The 27,852-nt window shown below is 43.1% G+C and overlaps 1 protein-coding gene across 2 annotated transcripts in view; it reads right to left on the minus strand.

Annotated features, from left to right (window-relative positions):
* The window catches only part of LOC125450902 (sorting nexin-24-like), a 185,767-nt gene that overhangs the window by 113,371 nt on the left and 44,544 nt on the right, over positions 1-27,852 (minus strand). The window lies entirely within an intron of this gene.

Here is a 27,852-nt window from a genome sequence, read left to right on the forward strand (position 1 = left end):
CGTGGAAAAAGGCCTTTCAAGTCTGAACTGACCCACTGAAAAGCATCCTACTTAGACCCAGTCCCCCAACCCTGTATTTATAGCTAACCCACCCAGCCTGTACATCCCTGGACATCATAGGACAATCTATCATGGTCAATCCACCGAAGCTGCACATGTTTGGACTGGAAAACAACTTGCAATTCCTTGGCAAATTGCCAGACAAAACACTGTGGTGAGGATGAGCTCTAATCAAAAAGACGATGGAAGATTCGCCCTACCAAAGCAAAGAAGACAAATTGCTAGGACAGACTTTATTGCTGGTAGCTAGTTGAGAATTCTCAAGCTGAGGGAAAATGCCTTCAACAGTTAATATGTTACAATTTAGTGAAGCAGGGAAACGTGAACCCATAGGAAGATACGAAGAACTGAAGATGCTGGAGTCAGAGTCAACAGACTGTAGAGGAGGAGGAACTCAGTAGGTGTTCTTCAGAACTGAAGAAGGGTTCCAACCCAAAATGTCAACCTTCCTACTCCTCTGATGCTGCCTGACCTGCTGTGTTCCTTCTGCTCCACACTGTGAACCCATAGGAAGCTGGAAGTGGCTGAGGGCTGTTTCCTAAAAGACTAGTCCACTGGAGAGCATGTTCTATCATGTACATACATGGTGTGGGGCTATTAGGCACATTAAAAGATTAATACGGGCTTTCTTAGTAGTTTAGAACATTAGTTACCTATTAGATGATGTTTAGTTGATGTCACTTCCAGCTTATTACAACAAAAGTCTTAGAACTTGAAATCTTGTCATGTAATTTGTTGTAAAAGTCATCATTTCTATTGTCTGTCTTCATCCCAGATTATACAACGGAGACAGGTATGCTATTGTACAATTCAATGCTGTTTAACATGAAGTGACCATTGGGAAGAAAAAAATCTTAGTTTCATGGTGAGAGGCATAGATTGAACCATGGGAAGAATTATATTTTACTGCAGGATGAAGTGATTGGAGGGGGCTGGATGTCTATTTTCTCCTAGGTATAGCTTTAGATATACATCTTCGTGTTAGGATATATTTCAGAGTTGTTTCACTGCCTCATGGAGGCAGTGCTTCTATTTAATCGGTTTTCCTTGGCACCACTTAGGATGTCTGTTGTATGCTGGATCATGATACTATTGATTTTTGATTCAGAGGTGTAAATTTTCTTTGAAGCAAATACAGTACAGCAAGGAAAATTCACTCTAGAGAGCACAATGTTTCTAATCATATGTAACCTGAGGAGGGGGAATGGGAGGCAAGAGGTCAACACTGTGGTTAGAATATTGTAACATATCGCGAAACAATGTTTTCAACAAAAATAGCTGACATTTGATCTTTTCAATAAGATTTTTTGTTTGTTAAAAGCTCAGTATTAGAAGTATTCTGTACTTTTTTGCAAGTCGACAAATTTTTTAAGATAGAGTTCTTCAGCTGTTGAAACACGTGCACAAATTACCTGATTATGATATATCATGTAACCACAGAAAGTCTCTTTGTTTGTTAAAACAAAATCAATACTAAACCTCTTGGAACAGCTTTTTTCCCTTTTACATGTCCAGGTAGAAAGGGTTTGGAATTGCTGATTCTACATTTTAGAGCGACAGTGATTCATATCATCTAGCTGTACATTTTGGTCTCTTAATGTATACCTGAGGGCTTCACCTGACATTTCATGCATGACTTTGGAAAAGGTTGAGGAGTTTTAGATTCTGTTTGTACGGAGAGGGGTGACGGGGTTATACCTTCACTGTACAATGGTACATCTTTCATCAGTGTATCTACAGTACCACAATGGATAGATGTTTATTAACATCATGTCTTTTAGGCAAAAGGCAGGACTATCTTTTTAAAAACCCTAACATGTATATGGTGAACAGTTGGTAACAGCTTACATTCCATTTTCTCTTGTCTCAGTTACTATTCCTAGACTTTAATGTGACTGAATTAGATTTTATCTAAGCTGCTGCTTGTTTGAAATATCTAGGAGGAACGTTAGTACTGGAAGCAAATTCTGCACATGCTCTCGCTGGCTGATTTATCAGCATTACTCAATGCAATGGATGTAGACATTTTTAATCAGTGTGTTCAGAAATGTTGAGAACACCTCTGGAACTTGAACACAGGCATCCTGGCTCAGAGATACTAGGCACAATATCACTGTACCACAAAACCCTTTGAACATGTGGCCCCAGGGCATTAACCTAGGCTTATGGACTACTAGAGCAGAGACTTTATCCACCACACCAACATAGATATTTTTTAAACAACCTCTTCAGGGATGTTATTCAATACCTATGGAACAGTAGAGCTTGAACACAAGCCTCTTGGCTCAGAGGTATGGACATACCATTGTACTACAAGAGCCCAAACAACTGGCTTGTACATTTTCTATAACACAGTAAAACAGCACAAGGTGCGTCTCAAAGGCTGATTATCTACCAATATTTAACAGCAAGCCATGTAAAGAGATGTTAGGCTAATTGAAAAGGTAGGTTTAGGGATCGTCTTAAAAAAGAAAGGTACAGGGATTACATTTGTACTTCAAAGTGTAAGGTTTGAAACAACTGAAAATATGACCACAGTGGAGGAATAGCTAAAACTGGGATGAGGAACAGGCCTGAGCTGAAGTGCAGATATTTCCCAGGCACGTAGGACTGGAAGCAGGAGTTGTAAGAAGAGCGCAAAGCCATGGAGAAAAAGAAAGTATCTTTTGGAACCCGCAAGCTTTTTATCTCTGAAAAATTATATGTAAGTGATGTAGAATAAAGGAATGTGCAGCATTGGATAGGGTGGCTACAAAAAAACAGCATTGTCAGGACTTGCAAATTACTGAAATGTGAAGCAGATTGCCAAAGATTTTTCTTTTGAATTAATCAGGAATACCTAATTCCAAAGAATTGTAACAAATTCTATACAAAGTGTTTGGTTGAGTCATTGCCATCAGAAAAGCGATGGGGAACTACAGATTTCCCGAGCTCCCTGATAATTCAAAACAAAAATGCCAATGCTTGCAGAGAACTGGCCCCTGCGTCTGAATGTATGTCAATTCTCAAAACAGTAAATGAGTTGCTTTACTGTCTTAGTTGATTATCTTATGTTATTTCTTAATGTAGCTATTAGTACATTCAGGAATATTTGGCAAGTGCTGCCCAAACACAGAATCATACTTTAAGAGCACTCAAGACATTTGATCTGGGGGTTTTCCATTGCTACCTAGTTGAGTATTCTCTGCATTCTGTAAATATTATGAGCATACAAAGGAACCTGCTGTTTGAACAATACACCAATACCTGTGCTGAAATGCATAAACAACACTGTTCAACAGTGAGGTAGGTGAATATTTTTAGACTGATGACTGCATGCTTTTGGTAGAAAATACAACTTGTGCAGTGACTCCATAGGAGCAGCATGAAACTGCTTGCTTAACCTGTTGTTCAGATTTATGAGACACTTTGTCTTTCCAGATAATTGAAGTAGACTGGGCAATTTTCAAGTCCCAAAGTGGCAGCCTTTGGCCCATTTGAGAGTTTGAGCAATACACATCAAATAATGATCTGATCAGAATAGCCATTGTCCCAGAGGACAGATTTGGCGTGCTCTATTTCTGCATCAAATGGAAGTGAGAAAATGGCTCGGGCCCTATTTAAAAGATTGCTGATAAGGCCAATTTTGTGCGGTGTGCAGCTATATAATTCCAAATGCATACATTAACCAGTGAAGACAGACTTGCAGAAAACAGTCATGGAGAACACATCAGCAAATTTCTCAACAATCAGGCCGAGGAAAAGGACTGAATTTGAATGTAGAATGGAGTGTATTATGGTGTGTTCACTTGTTGAGGATGCAAAAATCTCAAATGTATCATGTGAAAATATTCAGGAGGGACGTTAGGGTTTGTTCCATCAAAAAATAAACCCATCCTTGACATGGATGGTATAAAAGCAAAGACTCAGGACTGAATCAGTTACTTTGAGCGCTTGGGACACAGAACATTTCTTAATGCTTCCAAAAATAAACAAAGTATAAGCACAAGACTTTCTCATGCAGAATGGGCATACTGGCTTTAAATTGCTGATTTTTTAAAAATAAAATTATATTAGTACAATTATACATCTGCACATGTTATTTAAAATTTACTGAATGAAGTGGTTCATGCAATTCTAGCAGTGGCACTGTGCTATAGGAATCCTCTCAACAAATTTCAATTCCTATCACATCAAAAGGATTTAAAGGCAACTGCATATCTTTCAGTGCAATAACTTCTCACAGAGACTTACCTTTACCACCTAGATGCATTGTGAGGCATCTAACTGGAGTCACAGTGATTGACAGATGTCAGAACAGAAAGAAATGGAGCAATGTCATCAATTCAAATGTTGTATGTCAAAGGGCAATGAAAATACTATTAGTGATCATATGTAGCAAGGTGTTGATTCTATCACTGGAATTCATCTGGTCTAAAGGGACTTTTAAGAAATATGGCTTAACATTGCTAAAACAAACTAACAACTATGATAGTGACTAGAACTTTCATAGGTTATACGTTGATCCAGTTACCTTAAAAAGGGTAAGGCTGGAATATGAAGTGGTAATTTGAATGCAGAATCACCAGCCCTCTTCATTCTCATTACATATTCTCCAGGTTTTGGAGCTACAAGCGCGATTCAATCGGACTTAAAATGGTATTCAACACAGTAAACCATAAGATACTTTTCCCATTTATATTTCTGACCAACAAGGGGTACATGAGTGGCCTGTCTATATAAACATTCAAACTTGTAAAAGTCTGCATTCTCGCTAATGCAACCGACTGTGGCACAGAATTGGACTTTGCAATTCACAGCACCTTCATGAAGTACTGACGGCTCCTTTGTTCTTGATGAGCACCATCTCAGCTCAGAGTGGGGCATGTCCTTAGGTACTTGGGCTATAGGTGATCTTGACTACACTAAAAAATCCACATGCCGTGACTAACGGCAAATTGCTAAATTCCCTGCGCTTTTTCTGCTTGCCAGCTGTCCAGTCATGGGATTTTGTTGAACCTTGGCCTTTAATTTCCTGCAGGTTTTCTTTCTTTCTAGTTTTGATGATGTTTTCAGCCTTGATAGAAAAAAGTAGACAGAAGCCTTGGCTGTTACACGCATCCACTGCATCAATTTCCCAGAAAGGGAGCAGCTCCTCAGCCTGGATGCTCCAGAGTTATCCCAAATGGAGCAATTAACGTCTGGTACTGTTTCTTGCAGAAAGGTGGCTATGGTGGCCTGAAGAAAATCCCCAGGTATTCTCCTCCCCACACAGGAAAGACACAACTTCTGTAATTTAGGTGAAAATGTTTGAATTCGCACCAGGGCAAACTGCTGCAGAACCAATTTTTCAAACTTAAATTTTGATAAGACTATCCATAGTTTAAGATATTTTTGCAGTCTGTACAAAGCTATGAGCAGAATAAAATTACAATGAATTAATGTTGACAACACCATCAGGAAGCAAGCCTCAACTTAGAAGTGACTTGTGCAAACTATCCATCTACTCAATTCTTGGCGCACTGGGATTTCAAATATCTAAATGGTCTCTGGAAGGGCATATGCTCCTTTTTATCTCCAATTTACCTTGGAAATAAGCACATTGGTGTGACGAAGCTGTTCAAAATCTTCAAACAATTAATAACATCCTGAATCTCTGTTTAAATATCATGTTAAAGAGAATTAGGATCAGTATTTAATAAAATGTTTTATTCAATAGCAACACCATTGGCATTGTGTAAAAGTTCCAGGAAGAGGCTCAGATTCTCACATCATGGTTAATTAAGTCATTGTTAATTTAAGCCCTGAATGAATGATAGAGAAAGGAATTGTCTATTGTTTGAGTATATAGGAGTGCTTTTGGGACTAATAAAATTGGGCTTTACAGTCCAAATTTTTAAACATGAGTTACATTTGAATATTTTTCTTAAGTAGGGTCTCGACCCAAAACGTCAAACTTTCCTGCTCCTCTGATGCTGCTTGGTCCGCTGTGCTCATCCAGCTTCACACCGTGTTATCTCAGATTCTTCAGCATTGGCAGTTCCTACTATCTCTGTTACATTTTAATAGCTTGGTTCATTCTATTTATCTTAACTTCTTGCTTTATTGTTAAAACCTAAATTTAAAATGATTCATCAAGCCAGATTTCAGTCTGGGACCAATTTTCCCCAGCTATAAAATTTCAAAAATAAAATTGATATATAATCAGCACATTCTTACAAGTAAAATGATATTTAAATATTCCACTATTGCTTGTTCACACCACCTCCCCAGTAATAATATCAACTTGGAAGTATCATAAGTATTCAAACCTTCTGTATCTCAATCTCCGTGCTGCCACACGTGTGCACAATCAATAGCTGTTAAAATTGCATCTTTATTCATTCATGGGATGAGGGCATTGCTAGCTAGACAGCATTTATTGCTCATCCCTAACTGCCTAGAGACCAGTTAAGAGTCAACCACATTGCTGCGGGTCTGAAGTCACATGTAGGTTAGATTAGGTATGGTGGCAGCTTCCCTTCCCTACAGGACATTAGTGAACCAGATGGTTTTTCTCAATAATCAACAATAGGTTCACGGTCATCATTAGACCCTTAATTCCAGATAATTATAAGAAAACTTATACATGTGGACAAAGGAACAAAAAAAAACTGAATGCGTACATTCAACGCAACCAGAAAATGAAGTATTTACATGAACATTTAAAAAAAGACATTTGAATAAACTTAATACACTACAAAGTAAAGAAAAAACATTTCCTTGGAATGCGTGAGGAAGAAAAAGCATGAGTCTAAATGTATGTGCATCTATAGCTGCAGACACAACATTCCATAGCAGCCCAACTCTCTGTGTGGACATGTGCCATTGATTTAATTGGTTTGGCACACTCGTTCAGTTTTCGGGCTTTTTTTGTGCTGACCACAACATACTGAATAAAGTAATGGAACGACAAAAAGAAAAAAATTCCACAACAATCATGCTTTCCTCCACCACAGATTAAATAATAGAAAGGTAAAATATTTGTTTCGAAAATCAAGATGCTATGTTCTATTTTACAGATTAAGCCAAACATTATTTCACTCCTTACAAATTGATTAATGGATCATTTTTCTTCTTCATAGGAAGCTTTGATTCAGGGATAATAAAAGGAAGATAATCTTGATAAATAAAAGGATAAGCCGTAGCCATTTGAAAATGCAAGACGATACAGATTTTGAAATATACAGAATGCAGATCTTTTTGTATTTTACAGATGGAGGTACTTTCAGAGTCTTCTTCATTCAGGTTATATCCTCATTACTGAAAATCAATATATTGCGAAAAAAACATAATTGTGCTATTCAATGTCATCAATAACCGATTAGCTCAGTTGTCGAGATGACCAGAGCATGATGCAGAATTTCCTGGTTTTAATCCCTATATGGACGGTGGAAGTTCATGGACCCCTCCCTTTACCTCAATCTGTGCTTGCCAAGTGGTGTCCCTCAGGATGTTTACACAGTCAACAATCTTTGTAATGGAGACAGTCCACACAAGGACCATAGGAATCTATCAAAGAACTGGAAACTAGTTACACCAAAGACCACTTGTTTGTAAACACATACACAGGCTTTTTTTTAAAGAAATGTCATACATAAGCACATTAAAGAATTTTGCGACTGAGTGCATTTCTAGGAAAATAGACTAGATAGCTCTCAAAAACAATCCCGGGAAGACGGCAACATGAACTGGCAGAGGGCAGAGGACAGAGGGCATTACCAAGGTCTTGAATGGCTATCCGACATATAAAAGCAAATGGATTCAGTGTTTGGGTTTAGGAAAGAACAACAACTTGGGTGACTCGATAGAACTGCTGAAACATGTGGTACAATAGCCTAACTTGTCAAGTGAACAGAGATGAAAATTGGACATGCATGGCAGTGAAGGAAAACATTTGAAATCCATTTTGAAACAAAAGTAGAGTGAGGAGAAAATCCACAGATATACATTTAATCTGTTTAGGGAGATTGAGAGATTTAAGAAAGAAAAAAAAATTGGAAATCAGAAATCAAAATCTATAAGAAAAGTATTTGTGGAAGTTAAAATTTAGCAAAAAAAATGGACGGAATACTTAGCAGGCTAAACACCGTTTGTACAGAGAGCAAACAGTAATATTTCATGTCTGGGATCTAAATAATTTCTTTTAAGCAATGGGCTTCTAGGACAAAAGCAAAAGAAAGGTCTGTGATAGGGTGAAAAAACAGGAGTTTGTCTCTGTCAGGTCTCACACTCAATGGAGGAATCTATTTCATTATAACAGCTGCTTTGTTGTATTCATTCTGAAGATACAACCATCCAAAAGGATAAAACAGAAGTAGCTGAAGCGCTGGAAGACGAATAGCCACAGGTGAGGTGCCAGAAGACTGGAGGTTGGCTAACATGGTGCCACTATTTAGAAAGCTGGTAAGGAAAGCCAGGGGAACTACAGGCCAGTGAGCCTGACATCAGTGGTGGCAACTTGTTGAAGGAAATCTTGAGGGACAGGATGTGCATGTATTTGGAAAGGCAAGAGCTGATCAGGAGTAGTCAACATCACTTTGTGCATGGGAAATGGTGTCTCGCTAACTTGATTGAGTTTTTTGAGGAAGTAATGAAGAGGATTAATAGGGGCAGAGGGGTGGATGTGATCTATATGGCGTTTGACAAGGTTCCTCATGATAGACTGATTGGTATGGTCAGATCACATAGAATACAGGAAGAACAAGACAAGACATGTGGATACGGCGCTGCCTTGAAGGTAGAAAAGCAGAGGGTGCTTTTCAGAATGGAGGCCTATGTACCACAAGGATTGGTGCTGGGTCCACTGTTTTTTGTCATTTATTTACATGATTTTGGTGTGAACGTAGGAGCTATGGTTAGTAAGTTGGCAGATGACACCAAAATTGGAGGTGTAGTGGACAGCAAAGAAGGTTACCTCAGACAATACTGGGATCTTTATCAGATGGGCCAATTGGCCAATGAATGGCAGCTGGAGTTTAATTTAGATCAATATGAGGTGCTGCATTTTGGAAAGGCAAATCAGGGCAAGACTTAATGCTAAGGTCCTGGGGAGTGTTGCTGAACAGAGACCTTGGAGTGCAGGTTCATACTTCCTTGAAAGTAGAGTCCTAGGTAGACAGGATAGTGAAGCCGGTGTTTGCTATGTTTACCTTTATTGGTGAGTGCATTGAGTGTAGGAGTTGGGATACTGTGGCTCTACAGGACATTGGTTAGGCCACTTTTGGAATATTGTGTGCAATTCTGGTCTCCCTGCTATTGGAAGGATATCGTTAAGCTTGAAAAGGGTTCACAAAACATTTACAAGGATGTCGTCAGGGTTGGAGGGTTTGAGCAACATGGAGAGGCTAAATAGTAGACTGGGGCTATTTTCCTTGGAGCATCAGAAGCTGACGAGTGACCTTACAGAGGTTTATAAAATCATGACAGGCATGGAGAGGATCAATGTCCTCCCCCACTCTGGGGTGGGTGGGCAAGTCCAAAGCTAGAAAGGCACAGGTTTAAGATGAGAGGGGAAACATTTAAAGGGGGCCTAAGGGGCAACATTTTTGTAGAGAGGGTGGTGTGTCTATGGAATGAGCTGCCAGAGGAACTGATGGAAACTGGTACAATTATGACATTTAAAAGGCATCTAGATAGGTATATGAACAGGAAGGGTTCAGAGGGATTTGGGCTGGGAAATGGGGCGAGATTTTGTTGGGATACCTGGTCAGCATGGACGAATTAGACCTAAGGGTCTGTTTCCATGCTGTACAGCTCTATTTCTAAGTATGCATGGCTGAAGAGATAGTGTAGGAGGGAGGGATTTAGATTCCTGAGGCCCTGGGACCATTGCTTCGGTTGTGGGCAGAGGATGAGGACACCTGTATGAATTGGTAAGGCTACATCTGAAGAGGGATGAGACCAATATTCTTGTGCACAGGTTGCCAATCATGACAGGGTGGATTTAAAATGAATTGGTAGGGTATGGCAGCCTGACAAGTAGTTCAGAGGGAAGTGAATAGGAGATGGAATTAAATGTTAAATGTGAGTGTAAGTAATTCTGGAAGGCAAAGGAAACAGACTAAAATGAGTTAACCGAAGCTAATGGAATATATTTTAATGCATGGAGGCTGAGGAATAAGACAGACAAGCCATGTGGGGATATGATATCATATGACTAAATCTTAGTTGGAAGATGTAGAGGATTGGGAGCTCAATATTTCTGGTAATGAGATATTCAGACAAGCTAGAAAGGGGATTTAAAAAAATGGGGTGATCGCAATATTGCTCAAAGAATCACTTATACAAGTGAAAATGGATGATATCTTGGATGGATCCTTTAATAAAGTTATATCGGTCCATGTAGAAAACTTACACGTGCAAACACACTGTTGAATGTATACTAGAGATAATGGGAACTGCAGATGCTGGAGATTCCAAGATAATAAAATGTGAGGCTGGATGAACACAGCAGGCCAAGCAGCATCTCAGGAGCACAAAAGCTGACGTTTCGGGCCTAGGCCCTTCATCAGAGAGGGGGACGGGGGCAGGGAACTGGAATAAATAGGGAGAGAGGGGGAGGCGGACCGAAGATGGAGAGTAAAGAAGATAGGTGGAGAGAGTGTAGGTGGGGAGGTAGGGAGGGGACAGGTCAGTCCAGGGAAGACGGACAGGTCAAGGAGGTGGGATGAGGCCAGCAGGTAGCTGGGGGTGCGGCTTGGGGTGGGAGGAAGGGATGGGTGAGAGGAAGAACCGGTTAGGGAGGCAGAGACAGGTTGGACTGGTTTTGGGATGCAGTGGGTGGGGGGGAAGAGCTGGGCTGGTTGTGTGGTGCAGTGGGGGGAGGGGATGAACTGGGCTGGTTTAGGGATGCAGTAGGGGAAGGGGAGATTTTGAAACTGGTGAAGTCCACATTGATACCATATGGCTGCAGGGTTCCCAGGCGGAATATGAGTTGCTGTTCCTGCAACCTTCGGAAGGCATCATTGTGGCAGTGCAGGAGGCCCATGATGGACATGTCATCAAGAGAATGGGAGGGGGAGTGGAAATGGTTTGCGACTGGGAGGCGCAGTTGTTTGTTGCGAACTGAGCGGAGGTGTTCTGCAAAGCGGTCCCCAAGCCTCCGCTTGGTTTCCCCAATGTAGAGGAAGCCGCACCGGGTACAGTGGATGCAGTAAACCACATTGGCAGATGTGCAGGTGAACCTCTGCTTGATGTGGAATGTCATCTTGGGGCCTGGGATGGGGGTGAGGGAGGAGGTGTGGGGACAAGTGTAGCGTCTCAAGGCCCTCCGCTTCTTCCTGTCCCACAGGCCCGAAGATGGCCTCAAGGCCCTCCGCTTCTTCCTGTCCCGCAGGCCCGACAGATGGCCTCAAGGCCCTCCGCTTCTTCCTGTCCCGCAGGCCCGACCAGGCCCCCTCCACCGACACTCTCATCCGCCTAGCTGAACTCGTCCTCACACTCAACAACTTCTCTTTTGACTCCTCCCACTTCCTACAGACTAAGGGGGTGGCCATGGGCACCCGCATGGGCCCCAGCTATGCCTGCCTCTTTGTAGGTTACGTGGAACAGTCCCTCTTCCGCACCTACACAGGCCCCAAACCCCACCTCTTCCTCCGGTACATTGATGACTGTATCGGCGCCGCCTCTTGCTCCCCAGAGGAGCTCGAACAGTTCATCCACTTCACCAACACCTTCCACCCCAACCTTCAGTTCACCTGGGCCATCTCCAGCACATCCCTCACCTTCCTGGACCTCTCAGTCTCCATCTCAGGCAACCAGCTTGGAACTGATGTCCATTTCAAGCCCACCGACTCCCACAGCTACCTAGAATACACCTCCTCCCACCCACCCTCCTGCAAAAATTCCATCCCCTATTCCCAATTCCTCCGCCTCCGCCGCATCTGCTCCCACGATAAGACATTCCACTCCCGCACATCCCAGATGTCCAAGTTCTTTAAGGACCGCAACTTTCCCCCCACGGTGATCGAGAACGCCCTTGACCGCGTCTCCCGCATTTCCCGCGACACATCCCTCACACCCCGCCCCCGCCACAACCGCCCCAAGAGGATCCCCCTCGTTCTCACACACCACCCTACCAACCTCCGGATACAACGCATTATCCTCCGACACTTCCGCCATTTACAATCCGCCCCCACCACCCAAGACATTTTTCCATCCCCTCCCCTGTCTGCTTTCCGGAGAGACCACTCTCTCCGTGACTCCCTTGTTCGCTCCACACTGCCCTCCAACCCCACCACACCCGGCACCTTCCCCTGCAACCGCAGGAAATGCTACACTTGTCCCCACACCTCCTCCCTCACCCCCATCCCAGGCCCCAAGATGACATTCCACATCAAGCAGAGGTTCACCTGCACATCTGCCAATGTGGTATACTGCATCCACTGTAACCGGTGCGGCTTCTTCTACATTGGGGAAACCAAGCGGAGGGTTGGGGACCGCTTTGCAGAACACCTCCGCTCAGTTCGCAACAAACAACTGCACCTCCCAGTCGCAAACCATTTCCACTCCCCCTCCCATTCTCTTGATGACATGTCCATCATGGGCCTCCTGCACTGCCACAATGATGCCACCCGAAGGTTGCAGGAACAGCAACTCATATTCCGCCTGGGAACCCTGCAGCCATATGGTATCAATGTGGACTTCACCAGTTTCAAAATCTCCCCTTCCCCTACTGCATCCCTAAACCAGCCCAGTTCATCCCCTCCCCCCACTGCACCACACAACCAGCCCAGCTCTTCCCCCCCACCCACTGCATCCCAAAACCAGTCCAACCTGTCTCTGCCTCCCTAACCGGTTCTTCCTCTCACCCATCCCTTCCTCCCACCCCAAGCCGCACCCCCAGCTACCTGCTGGCCTCATCCCACCTCCTTGACCTGTCCGTCTTCCCTGGACTGACCTGTCCCCTCCCTACCTCCCCACCTACACTCTCTCCACCTATCTTCTTTACTCTCCATCTTCGGTCCGCCTCCCCCTCTCTCCCTATTTATTCCAGTTCCCTGCCCCCGTCCCCCTCTCTGATGAAGGGTCTAGGCCCGAAACGTCAGCTTTTGTGCTCCTGAGATGCTGCTTGGCCTGCTGTGTTCATCCAGCCTCACATTTTATTATCGTTGAATGTATACTATTTGCCCACAAATGTACAGGTCAGGGGAAAGGTTGAGGGTCAAATATGTAATGAAATTTTAGTAACAGTGTACGACAGGAGCAGTAGTCGGGGATTTCAACTAACCAAATATAAAATGGTTTTAGTGTGCAAGGTAGGGAGGGAGCAAAATTCTGAAATTGCAAGGACCCATTCCAGTCACAGTGCACTTCCTCCCATGTACAAGGTGCAGGCTAATTTTAAAAGGTTGCCCTCAAGTTACAATTTTGGACCCCTGCTGATAAATATAACCAATGAACAGCACAATTAGCACTTGTACATAGCATTTATAGAATAGATGCACACTCCCTGTGCGCATGTTCAGTCAGGGTTTGATCTTGCTTCCTATGCTCAAGTTTATTTAGCACAATAGCATACCAACAAATTTGTACTTTTACCACTCAGGCAAATAGCTCAATTTTCACAATCTGAAGAGTATGAGTCTAAAAGGTTAAAATATGACTCTTTTTCTAAATTAAATTGATGCAATACAAATAAAAATCATGACTCCTCTATTCTGGTTTATCCAAAGCCTGCAGATAATATTTTCATTTTTAGTCTTTGTGAGACACGTGAAATAAACTTGTATCTGGTCTTGTGCAGTTATGTATTCCAGCACTTGGAACAAAATAATATGACTTCAGTCAGAATGATAAATGCATTTACATGCATTGTAGGCACAAACCAAAGTTTTATGATCAACACCTAAATTTTCAAACAATACACTTTGTGCATATTTTGTCACTTTTTTCCCCTCTTTATGCCGTACCAGTTCAGGCTTCCAAACTGTTGCACCATCAATGGTAGGAAAGAAAATCCTGGATTAAAAAAAAGAAAATGGTACAAGGGAAGACGCAGGGTAAAGATGACTGCAGTGAGAACTAATATTATTCTCAAAAGCATGCGTTTTAAAAATTAGGAAGGAATTTGATCTTAATCCATTAAAATGTTCCAGTTAGGTTTTCAAAAGGTGTAGGTAAAGAATAATACAATACGTGCAGTACTTGAAACCAATTAAATGAAAACTTACTTTAATGATAAAGCACCTCCTTTGAAAAACATTAAAATACTGAGACTACTATATGAAACCGATCAAAGTATAAAATAATGTCAATACCTTCAATTTTGTCTTTATTTGGAAAGTTTCTGAAACAAGTTTTAGAAAAGGCAATTAAGTCATTATCTAAGTTATCACAGTACATCGATATCTGCCCGGTTTGCAGACACATGGAGCTACACTAATAATCCCATTTCGGCACACACAAGCATTTTTAGTTAAGTTCCCAGTTGTTTCTAGTCCACTACAGGACTCCTTTCTATCCAGTTAGCATTTGCACGGACCCTTCTAAAGCCATCTTTCCTATGAAGTCTGTTATAGCATTTCTCCCTCCATAAAATGTACATGTCATTGTACATCAAGCCTCTGTTTCCTTCCTCGCATGGACAGTCCAAAGCAGTTTTCCTGATCTCTTTCAACTTGAAATGTTGTCAATATATAGATTGTCTAGCTTTCTAATTCGGTGAAAAATCTAGTTTTCCATTAGTCTCTGCCTTTCTAATTTTCAGTACAGCTTTACTAGGTGTAATTATTAAAGGCAGATTCAAGAAAGCAATTACTAACCTACTGGTTTGTATCTTCGAAGTCTTAATAAGCAGTAAGAAGTTGCTTTGAGACAACCAGGACAGGACAGAAATGGGGTTCATTTAAGAACAGAATGAGCAGTAAAGTGATGAGAGGTCGCCTTCACCTTCCTAAAATACATGTTTGAAATAGTAAAAATACACAAAATGTAAAAAACTTAAGACTTGGAGTTCTTGAACCTCCATAAAAAGTAAAAAATTATATCCATGGGTAATTAAAATTTTAACATGTCTCTCTTTACCGAGCACTCTGCAGTATCATTTTAATTATGACAGGAAATAATGAACTTGTACACTATTAAATTCCAATGAGATGGGATTGTGTTAACCATACTGGCATAAAAAAGATTGAGCAGAAACATTATTTAAGTTAACCCTCATTTCATTGCTTCTCAATAAATTCACTCTGCCTTGCATTGGGTACAAAATTCCCCCTTTACAGTTTTCCTCCTTCAATGTGTGCATTAAGCAAATTGTCATCCTCTCTGATTTTAATTTCCAACTCATTATACTCACCTTTTTCTCATTTTCTCCAAATCAGTTCCTCCATACAAATTCACCAACTTTTTGATGGGCACACTATTGAACCTGCCATCTCATCTGGTCTTGTTGCTCCCATCTTACCAATCCTACAAAACCCATTTCAGATCACATCCTCGTATTAGTCTCCACCCACATACACTTGAAAGACGAGAGCTTTACATTAGTTTGACCATGAATTGAATAATTTTCAATCGACAAAGTCACTTTCAAAATCTCAGCTGCCTAGCCCTTTGGGCTTCCCATTCACTACAGTATTTCTACAGCAACTGATTTGGACAAGCATAATGGTCATTCAACAATACATCCAACTGGACCACATGCTCCTATGTGCCTGAGAAAATTGCTTATCATTCCACTATCATTTTGTTATTTTTGCATTCCAGTCAGCATAGTTCTTTGTTGCGTGTTATCTTCATAAACACAAACTAAAATAAAAGCTACTGGAAAAGCTCAGCAGGTCTGGCAGCATCTGCGAAGAGAAATCAGAGTTAATGTTTTGGGTCCAGCGACCCTTCTTCAGAACTGATGTTGGTTTATAAGCAGATGACAGGGTGGAGGGAGGGAGTAAGGAGTAAATGATAGGTGGGGATAGAGCCCAAAGAGAGAGAAAAACAGTTGGACAGGCAAAGGAGGGGTAATGGTCTGGCTGGGAGGGTGAATAGCTGCTAATGGGGGCTGTTAATGGCTAACAATAGGTAATGGCAGATGTTGTGAGAACAAGGCCTGGTGTGGACATGGGAAAGTTGAGGCCCTAAAATTATTGAGCTCAATACTGAGCCCGGAGGGCTGTAAGGTCCCCAAGTGGAAAATGAGGTGGTTCTTCCAGCTTGCGCTGAGCTTTGCTGTAACACTGCAGCAAGCCAGAGACAGAGATGCTGGCCAAGGAACAGGACGGTGTGTTAAAGTGGCAGGCAACAAGTAGTTCAGGGTCTTTTTTTGTGGGCAGAACGTAGATGTTCTGCAAAGCAGTCACTCAGTCTACACTTTGTTTTCCCAACATAAAGGAGACCTCATTGTGAGCGGTGAATGCAGTAGACTAGATTGGGGTATGGCAGTGTGTCGGGAGTAAACGAGAGCGACCAGGATGTCCCAGAGTAAAACGGTCCCTGTGGTACACAATGTATCCAAAATTGGAAAAGTTAATTGAATTTGTTTCCAATTTCCACCCTGCCCTCACTTTCACCTTTTCTGTCTCTGACTCCTCCCTTCCCTTTCTCGGCATCTCTGTTTCCATTTCTCGGGATAGACTGGTCACTCATATCTACCATAAACCGACCGAGTCCCACAGCCACAAGGCTGTACATCCTCGCACCCAGCTTCCTGTAAAGACTCTGTCTCCCAGTTCCTCTGTCTCCGTTGCATATGTTCCAATATGGCCAACTTCGACAAGGGAACCTCCAAAATGTCTACCTTCTTCCACCGAGGATTCTCCAGCACCATTGTCGACAGGGCCCTCAACCGGGTCCGACTCATCTCTTGCATTTCTGTCCTCACCCCCATCCTCCCTCCCGCGACGGTGATAGGGTTCCCTTCATCCTTACCTACCATCATATCAGCATCCAAATCCAGAAGATCATCAGGCACCATTTCCACTAGCTCCAGTAAGATGCCACCATTAGACGCGTATTCCCTTCCCCCCTGCCTACTACAGGAACCGTTGCTTCCAGGACACTCTTCTTTCACTTCCAACACACTGTTGAAGCCCCAAGGCACCTTCCCCTGCAACCAATGAAGGTTTAACACATGCCCATTTACCTTCCCCCTCCTTAGTATCCAAGGGCCCAAACACACCTTCCAGCACTTCACCTGTACTTCCCAAATTCTAATTCGCTACTCACAATGTGGTCTCCTCTACACTGGGGAAACAATATGTAGAATGGGTGACCACTTCGCAGAACATCTACATTCTGCTCACAAAAAAGGATCCTGAGCTTCCAATTGCCTGCTGTAACACACACCCTGTTCCCTGGCCAACATCTCTGTCTCAGGCTTGCTGCAGTGTTCCAGCGAAGCAGAGTGCAAGTTTGAAGAACAACACCTTGTTTTCTGCTTGGGGACCTTGCAGCCCTCCAGGTCTCAACATGTACTTCAATAATTTTAGGGCCTGAACTCTCTCAAATCCTAGCCCCCAACCCCACACACCAGGTCTTGTGACCACATAGCCTGCCATTACACACTACCTATCGTTTGCCATTAACAGTCTCCATTAACAGCTCATCACCCTCCTCGCCAGACCATTACCAACTCCTTTGTCTATCCAACTGCTCTTTTCTCTCTTTGGGCTCTATCCCCACCGATCATTTACTCCTTAAACCCCTCTGCCACCCCATCTTCTATATATAAGCCAGCATTTTCCTAGCTATCATCAGTTCTGAGGAAGGGTCACCGGTCCCAAAACGTTAGCTCTGATTTCCCTTCACAGATGTTGCCAGACCTGCTGAGCTTTTCCAACAACTTCTGTTTTTGTTTCTGATTTCGAGCAGCTGCAGTTGTTTTGGTTTTTATCTTCTTAAACGCTTTTGTCATCTTCTAGCATCACTTCTACTACATGTGGAAGGAGTTCATGCCCATTGCTTTTGCTGCTTTCCTCATTTACTCCAGCCCACTGGACCAAAGCCCTTCAAAAAAGAATCATTCCCCTTTCCACCCTAGTCTTGAACATGCGTTGTATCCTGGTTTCTTTCCTCTCATGCTGTCTCGGAGCTCAGCTTATCCTTTAGACTTATCTCTTGCTCCCTCAACTCTATTTCAACATACGCCTGGCTTGCCTCCCACATGCTACTCTCCACTAGCTTGAAGTCATTCAGAACTCTGACATTATGCCTTAACTCACAGCAAGTCTCATCCATCCCCAGTAAATCCTTACATGGTGTAAACCAGTATTGAATTCTGTACAATCTGACTGTGCATAGGATTACATTAGCAAGCAATTCCAGATCATTATTAATACTAGCAATGTAGCTCGCTACTGCTTCCTAGAAGCAACATATATTCATATGCAGGGACCTACCTCTTCAGGAAGAAGAGCCATATCCAGGCATTGTGCCTTTTTTGAATTAAACTAAAGCACAGGGGACTTCCCTGATGCATTCTCAATGGTAACATCCCAACCGGAGTGGATTTGTCAATGAATCAACCATTACAACTTTTTTTATGCAGCATAAATTGTTGCTCCCATTCAAATTTGGTATTCTTCGGTCTACCCTGATCCACGCAAGACAAAAGGTTTGAAAGCATCTCGTTCGTGCACCAATATGAAAGTTCAGTATGACCAAGTGATTATAAATGACGTTGTTGTTGAAACCACAACCAGATCAACTCACTAATCGGTGTCAAATCAGATAGCATCCTAGTTCACTTCTCGACCTGAGACAGAACCCCATAGATGTTTAAAAACTTGATGGTATTCAGGAGGAGGTGGTAGTATCCTGATAATGTCACTAGGCTAGTAATCCAGAATCCCAGGTTAAACTTCTGAAGGCAGGAGTCCCAATCCGACTATGGCAGAAGGTGATGTTTAATTTTTTCAAAAAACTGAAATAAAAAGCTCATCTAATGCTGATCATGTCACCAGAGTCAACTGGCTTTAAATAAAAAACTGACAGGTTCATTAATATCTTTTAGAGAAGGAAATTTGCCATCCCAACCTTATTTGGCCCACATATAACGCTAGACCCATTGCAATGTGGTTAACTCTTAGCTGCCCTCTGGGCAATTAGGAACGGGCAATTAAGGCTGGTCTAGTCAGTGACACATTAAATCCCACTAACAAAGGGTCTGTTCACATTGAACTTTGACAAATCTGCACATAATTCTGGTCTATAAAATCATCTGGTTTATAAAATCATGAGATATATGGGTGGGTTAATACCCAAGGTCTTTTTCCCAAGTAGGAGAGTCCAAAATCACAGGGCGTAAGTTTAAGGTGAAAAAGGAAATTTTTTTTTATAAAAGTGACCTGAGGGGCAACATTTTCACGCAGAGGGTGGTGGTTGTATGGAACAAGCTGCCAGAGGAAGTGGTGGAGGTTGGTACAATTACAACATTTAAAAGACATCTGGATGGGTACATGAATAGGAAGGGTTTAGAGAAATATGGGCCAAATGCTGGCAAATGGGACTAGATCAGTATCTGGTCGGCATGGATGAGTTGGACAGAGGGTCTGTTTCTGTGCTGTACAACTCTACGACTCTATGTGTTTACAGATCTATGGCAACAGAGTAGGAGGATGTTAGCAAGATGCAAGTCCCCTGAGTGCAAGGGGTTGGAATTCCCAAATGTTGTTCTGTATTGTAGACTGTTGTCCTGCATCTGGACTTTTCAGACAATAAAAGCTTTGAGCTCTTTACTTGGATCCTACTGAGATTTTTGAGGCAATTAAATGCAGTCAAAATTGGGAAAACAAACTCATCATGACAGGTATTCACAATAAAAAAAAGTATTAAAGGGTACCAAGATTAATTTACCTGAAAAGTTTTGGGAACTCAAATATATGGCCTGTTCTGAAATGGCTTTCTCAAGATCCTTAGCAGGCTTGACAAAATAGATGCATAAAGGTTGTTTCCCCCATGCAGGAGAACCTAAGATGAGGGGGCATAATCTCTCAGTTGGGAGTCACCTATTTTGGACAGAGATCAGGAAAAACCCTTCTTACTCAGAGGACAGCGAATCTGTGGAATTCTTCACCACAAAGGGATACCGAGACTGGGTTGTTAAGCATTTTCCAGATTGAGGCAGACAGATTTTTAATTACTAAGGGAATAAAGTAAAGTATTATGAGGATAAGGCAGGAAAATACAGTTGTGGATTATCAGGTCAGTCCTGATCTCATTGAATTGGAGGGCAGACTCAGCTGGGTGAACGCCCTCATTTTGCTCCTATGTCTTAGTTTAATGGTCTAGCCAAGAGGCTATCGTTGAGTAAGTGCCACTGGCTATTGATGTCTCCTTCCTTCACTTTGCTAATGACAAGGAGTTTTACCTCCGACTGTCACACCAGGCAGAGATCCACCCTCCCATCAAAGCTCTCCCTTTTCATGTACCTGAATTCCTGTTACTGTCAATGCTATAACTTTTGTTCTCAAAATAACGGCTACCTCAACAGCAGCCTTTTATCCTAGCCACCTTCTAGCCTCACTCTATTTTCTTTTCTAATATTTACCTCAAGCATTTTTCAGCCCCAGCATTTACTAGAATTGCTCCACATGTTCACCTGCTGGTAGCTCTCCAGTGAATCCTGCACTCTCTGCCACCTCACAAATGCAGCGAGTAGGAAGGAGGCAAACATCAAGCTGAAGCCAACCCGTCATTATCATTATAATTTGGGAAAATCCTTCAAACAGCCCAATTAATTATTACAGAAGCAGACCATATCCATACCTTCAAGATCACTTCAATCAGCTTTATGCTGCATGACATTACCACCCAAACTGGCACAGCTAAAATCTGGCACCCTCAGATCCCAACTCTGCCCCTTCTCTCTTAATTTTTTCAGCCACGTTTATCGTTCAAACTCACCACTTGCCCCCTTTTCCGCAAGATACTAATCAGCTATCACCTTAACCTAGCTGCTGTCACTAATCTAGTGCTCCCTGCTTTGAACCAAAGACAATTCTATTTTTCACTTGGGCTTTCTCTTTTCCACCTCCAACATTATTGCTCCATTTCCCGTTCTTAACCTCACCTTCCACATCAATTCTCCCACCACACTCTTGCACTTTCAATTTGGTTGCACATTGTCTGGAGTCCTCAACATGGAACATGCACTTCCTAACTCCCTTTTCACTTATATTTGTTGCAACATTCACCGGCTTGCTTGTAATCCCCAGCATATCTAAATAACATTTACTCTGATCTGTTTTGACTACTCAAACAATATACCCAGTCACATGAATTGTGCAACGGTCACTGAAAAAGAGGGAAAAAATGTGTTTTATTCATTCTCAGGACAGGGCTGTCACTGTCAGGGTTGACATTTAAAACCCATGAATAGGTAGAATTTGTTGAAGTACACCTGCAAAACTGTAATGTTGCCCAAAAAAGCAAGTCTGACATTGCAAAATAAAGTTCTTAAATAAAGTAGTTTACAAGCTATAAGCTAAGAGGTTTTATTAATGTCTCATAAAATTCATAGCTAGAAAACAATCTACATCTGCGTAAGCATCAAGATCTCACATGCTTGCAAATTACACCAACATCGATCCTGTGATGCTTGTTCCTGCACTGTGACTTGGATGAAATAGTAGTGCAAATTCAAAATCAGAGTAATTTGTCAATACTGCACAGATGAGATTGTGATCTCCAACAGAAAAATGGGTATGATCTCAGAACAGATAGTGCTGTCAACTGTTTTTTACTTTGAAACCTGAAAATACAGAAATTAAATCAGTAGTCTTACGCCTTTAAAGTGTATCACTATATCTCTTGATCAAAAATAAACCAGTTATAGGTTGCATATTATTATCCCTCTTTCTTTCCACAGTACAGATTGATTAATTCCAATGCAATTGTCTGCCAAAAAACACGTGTATCATGCAACATGCATAAAATTGCCTCAACAAGGAAAAACAGAAGACAAAAGGAAAAGAAATAAAGGCAATCAAATTAAATGGAAGGGCTAAGTAAAATGAAAAGAAGATGGGAAGACTATTCATTAGTCAGGTATGAGGAATGAAGAAAGCTCAGTCATGTAGAAGCTTTTTAAGGCACATAATGGAGAAGGAATTGAGTTAAATATGAAGTGCCAGGTGCTAGGGAAGTGCAGAAGAGGTATATGTGGCCAGAAGAGTATGATCACACTCCACTTCATCTGAGTAATAAGGGATCCAAAAAATGAGTTAAGTCAAGCGAGTAGAGTTGGGCAAGGATGTCATGCAGGAACTGTTTTGGATTTTTGAAGAAGTAGCCAATTTGTCAGGTGATGAGAAAATAGACAGTGAGAATAGTGCTAGAAAAGACCATCGTTTCAATAATTAGAATAGCTAAGGATTTTGGTAACTGTAAGGAAGCGGTCCGAGAATGGGCCAGATCAAGAATAAATGTGTCGATGGTCTTGCTGTAGGTTGAACTGAAGGTCAAGATTACAAAGCTGTAAATTTAATATTAGGTCATGGAATGGATAAAATTGATGTAGTTGAGGGCAAAGATACATAACTGCTTGGCCAAAATGGATCTTCTGCATAAAAGAGAGAGAGAGGAGCTGGAAGCTGCAATTCACTGGGAGTCAATGCCACATATTGGTATTGACAAGGTATGTAGCCCAGAAATCTCCTGAGCACATTGGTACCCTGCCCTCCATAATTCCCAAATGCATTTGCACTCCCAAGCCCTGCTCCCACACAATATACAAGCGCATTCCAGGAATTCCCCAACTGGGACTTCTGGCCATTTAGCAGGTGTCCAGGCAGGAGGCTGGGAATGTTTATGTTAATGAGGTGCTGGCTTTAAGATTCAGATTCAATGTGCCTTATCATGTCTCCAAGTGTGTTAGCTTATGAGCTTGCACACATCATTCCAGTACTCACAGCCTCTATCCTTTAAAATTATGGCTAAAGTGTTGCAGATGTTACCAGCAGAGGAACAAAAGTTCACAGAGAGTGTATTAAAAACTATGCCAATCCATAACAACCTGGTAGAGGCTAAGAGGATAACAAAATTCAACATAAGTCACTTGGACTGACCTGTTTAAATGTTCTGCTAATGACTATGCTTGTTTACAAAAGCTACAATCCTTCTGGCCCATAGGACGTCAAACAAACACTATCTGTTGTCTTCTTTTGCATTTACTCAGTTTTAAGGTAACTTTGCATTCTATTATCTGATGAGATAAATAGTTGCCATTGTATCCCATTACTCTATCCATTTACACTGAGTGTATAGGGCAGGGGTGCTAGAATTGCTCTTCAGACTTTTGGGCTATGGAGGAACAATAGGATAAGAACAAGAAGAGTTGTCACACAGCTAAGTCTCACCCAAAATATGTGTGAAATATGTACACAATGGTGTTCTTGTGAATAATTACAACAAGAAAGATTCTGTAAACATATGACTCTGAAATCGAGGATAATGAAATGTGAGGCTGGATGAACACAGCAGGCCCAGCAGCATCTCAGGAGCACAAAAGCTGACATTTCGGGCTTAGACCCTTCATCAGAGAGGGGGATGGGGTGAGGGTTCTGGAATAACTAGGGAGCGAGGGGGAGGCGGACTGAAGATGGAGAAAAAAGAAGATAGGTGGAGAGGAGAGTATAGGTGGGGAGGTAGGGAGGGGATAGGTCAGTCCAGGGAAGATGGACAGGTCAAGGAGGTGGGATGAGGTTAGTAGGTAGGAGATGGAGGTGCAGCCTTGGGTGGGAGGAAGGGATGGGGGAGAGGAAGAACAGGTTAGGGAGGCAGAGACAGGTTAGACTGGTTTTGGGATGCAGTGGGTGGAGGGGAAGATCTGGGCTGGTTGTGTGGTGCAGTGAGGGGAGGGGATGAACTGGGCTGATCGAATCATGTTATCATATCCTGGCTTTACAATTTGGCACAGAAATATGTGTAAAGATTCCAAAATCAGATTCTTTGATTCCCCTCATTGATTGATAGCAGAGTTTCAAGTGAGATATTCCAGTGCAGTATGTACTAACAAAGTAGAATCCAACAGCCATTCCTGTTTCTAGAGAAAAAAAATCTATATAATTTCTCGAGCATCATCAAATTTGTTATAGATGCAAGCTGTCACCAGCATCATCTGCAGCGATTTCTTTTCCTTGGAAAAGGCAAGCTGTCAAGCTGCTATTCTGACGTCCACTTACATCATTCAATGACATCTGACAGCAGTGAAAGGCCACAGAAAACTGCTTATTGATTAGAAGAAAACTATTTGAGGCTGCAGATGAGGTGATATGATAGGGATACCATGACAGGAAGGGTGATGATATTATGCTTGGCTGTACAGAAGACGTTAATGGAACACAACTTCATTATCCCGTGCCTCTTATTTCTGAATCACTTGAAAGATCCCTTGATCTTTCTGCATGTATATAGTGCTGAGCACAGTCCTACTCAATATGTTACAAACCTAAACCTCCTAAAATCAGCTGCAATGGTGTCATGATTGAAATAACCTCAGTTGAAATGTTAAATGTTACTGAATACTAATAAGTGGCTTTTTGAAGAGGGCAAGGTTTTTGGAAATAGATCAGCTAACAATTTTTGTCACATGGTTTCTAAAATACATTCAAGAAGTAGAAGTCAATAAAAAGAGTAAAACAAAATGTCTTTCTTTTTCAAAATGTAATGGAACCTAGACCAGACAAAAATAACCAATTTGACCCTCTCAAGTCTGATGTTTCACATCTAAGCAGTATGTATCCTACCATAGGGGCCACAGTTAAAATCTTATTACATATTCTAAAAAGTATCTACTACATAATATGTTATGCACATGAAACAGGTATACTACAGATCTCACTTAAAGAATTTCAATGCACGCTCAACTGGTAAAGGGTAGAGGTTTTCTGAATTCAGATTGCAAGGATTATTAAAATAGCAAAATGATTTTAAAAACACTTTCATTTTTCAATAGCCTACAAACTTCATGCTGGAGGAAAAGTAGGGATAGAAGACAAAAATAAGACTAAATGAAAAGTTAGACTGAATTCATAAAATTAACTTCGTCTCATTTTCCCCCCGGTCTCTAGATCAGGTAACAAGTCTGCACGTTAACATTGAACAATCTATTGCACTGAACAAAGGTTAAGAAACGAGTGATAAAACAGATCATTTCAAATTATTTGTACTGTCCTTTCACAGACTGGGTTAGTACATTGAATTCCACTAATAACAAATTCACAGTTCCTGTACCAAATCAGCAAAAGCTCTATTTTCTGTCACATCAATAGTGGCTACACCTCAAAAAAAGACGGAGTTAATTAGTCAGAGATGATGGGAACTGCAGATGCTGGAGACGGAGGGAAAAGAAGATAGGTGGAGAGGAGAGTATAGGTGAGGAGGTAGGGAGGGGATAGGTCAGTCCAGGGAAGACGGACAGGTCAAGGAGGTGGGAAGAGGTGGTAGGTAGGAAATGGAGGTGCGGCTTGAGGTGGGGGGAAGGGATAGGTGAGAGGAAGAACAGGTTAGGGAAGCAGAGACAGACTGGGCTGGTTTTAGGATGCAGTGGGGGGAGGGGTCAAGCTGGGCTGGTTTTGTAATGCAGTGGGGGAATGGGAGATTTTGAAGTTTGTGAAGTCCACATTGATACCATTAGGCTGCAGGGTTCCCAAGCGGAATATGAGTTGCTGTTCCTGCAACCTTTGGGTGGCATCATTGTGGCACTGCAGGAGGCCCATGATGGACATGTCATCTGAGGAATGGGAGGGGGAGTTGAAATGGTTCGCGACTGGGAGGTGTAGTTGTTTGTTGCGAGCCGAGCGGAGGTGTTCTGCAAAGCGGTCCCCAAGCCTCCGCTTGGTTTCCCCAAATGTAGAGGTAGCCACACCGGGTGCAATGGATACAATATAAAACATTGGCAGATGTGCAGGTGAACATCTGCTTGATGTAGAAGGTCATCTTGGGGCCTGGGTTGGGGGTGAGGGAGGAGGTGTGGGGGCAAGTGTAGCATTTCCTGCAGTTGCAGGGGAAGGTGCCGGGTGTGGTGGGGTTGGGGGGAGTGTGGAGCAAACAAGGGAGTCGCGGAGAGAGTGGTCTCTCCGGAAGGCAGACAAGGGTGGGGATGGAAAAATGGCTTGGGTAGTGGGGTCAGATTGTAGATGGCGGAAGTGTCAGAGGATAGAACATAGAACATAGAAAAGTACAGCACAGTACAGGCCCTTCGGCCCACAATATTGTGCCGTGGAATAATCCTAATCCAAAACTAAACTAACCTAACCTACATTCCGCTCAATTCACTGCTGTCCATGTGCATGTCCAGCAGTCGCCACATCCACCGCTCGGCCCTCGTCAACCTGTCTCGTGACCTCCTCAATGATCCGGAGGTTGGTGGGGTGGTATGTGAGAACGAGGGGGATCCTCTGGGGGCGGTTGTGGCGGGGGCGGGGTGTGAGGGATGTGTTGCGGGAAATGCGGGAGACGCGGTTAAGGGCGTTCTTAACCACTGCGGGGGGAAAATGTTGCGGTCCTTGAAGAACGTGGACATCTGGGATGTGAGGGAGCGGAATGTCCCACTCCAACCTCTCCCCTGCAGAACAGGCAGCCCTCCGCTCCAACCTCAACCTCACCATCAAACCCGCAGACAAGGGTGGTGCAGTGGTAGTATGGCGCACTGACCTCTACATCACCGAGGCCAAACGCCAACTCTCTGACACCACCTCCTGCCGCCCCCTCGATCATGACCCCACACCCGAGCACCTAACCATCATCTCCAACACCATCCATGACCTCATCACCTCAGGGGACCTCCCACCCACAGTCTCCAACCTCACTGTTCCCCAACCCCGCACAGCCCGTTTCTATCTCCTTCCCAAAATCCACAAACCGGCCTGCCCTGGTCGACCCATTGTCTCAGCCTGTTCCTGCCCCACCGAACTCATCTCCACCGATCTGGACTCCATTTTCTCCCCTTTGGTCCAGGAACTCCCCACCTACGTCCGTGACACCACCCAAGCCCTCCAGGACTTCCAATTCCCTGGGCCCCAACGACCCACCTTCCTGTAAAAATTCCATCCCCTATTCCCAATTCCTCCGCCTCCGCCGCATCTGCTCTCACGATGAGGCATTCCACTCCCGCACATCCCAGACGTCCACGTTCTTCAAGGACCGCAACTTTCCCCCCGCAGTGGTCAAGAACGCCCTTGACCGCGTCTCCCGCATCTCCTGCAACACGTCCCTCACACCCCGCCCCCGCCACAACTGCCCCCAGAGGATCCCCCTCGTTCTCACATACCACCCCACCAACTTCCGGATCATCCTCCGACACTTCCGCCATCTACAATCTGACCCCACTACCCAAGCCATTTTTCCATCCCCATCCTTGTCTGCCTTCCGGAGAGACGACTCTCTCCACGACTCCCTTGTCCGCTCCACACTCCCCTCCAACCCCACCTTCCCCTGCAACCGCAGGAAGTGCTACACTTGCCCCCACACCTCCTCCCTCACTCCTATCCCAGGCCCCAAGATGACCTTCCACATCAAGCAGATGTTCACCTGCACATCTGCCAATGTGGTATATTGTATCCATTGCACCCGGTGTGGCTTCCTCTACATTGGGGAAACCAAGCGGAGGCTTGGGGACCGTTTTGCAGAACACCTCCGCTCGGCTCGCAACAAACAACTGCACCTCCCAGTCGCGAGTCATTTCAACTCCCCCTCCCAGTCCTCAGATGACAAGTCCATCATGGGCCTCCTGCAGTGCCACAATGATGCCACCCGAAGGTTGCAGGAACAGCAACTCATATTCCGCTTGGGAACCCTGCAGCCTAATGGTATCGATGTGGACTTCACAAGCTT

This window comes from Stegostoma tigrinum, chromosome 3 (genome assembly GCF_030684315.1).
Source record: "Stegostoma tigrinum isolate sSteTig4 chromosome 3, sSteTig4.hap1, whole genome shotgun sequence".
In the NCBI taxonomy this organism is placed as follows: domain Eukaryota; kingdom Metazoa; phylum Chordata; class Chondrichthyes; order Orectolobiformes; family Stegostomatidae; genus Stegostoma; species Stegostoma tigrinum.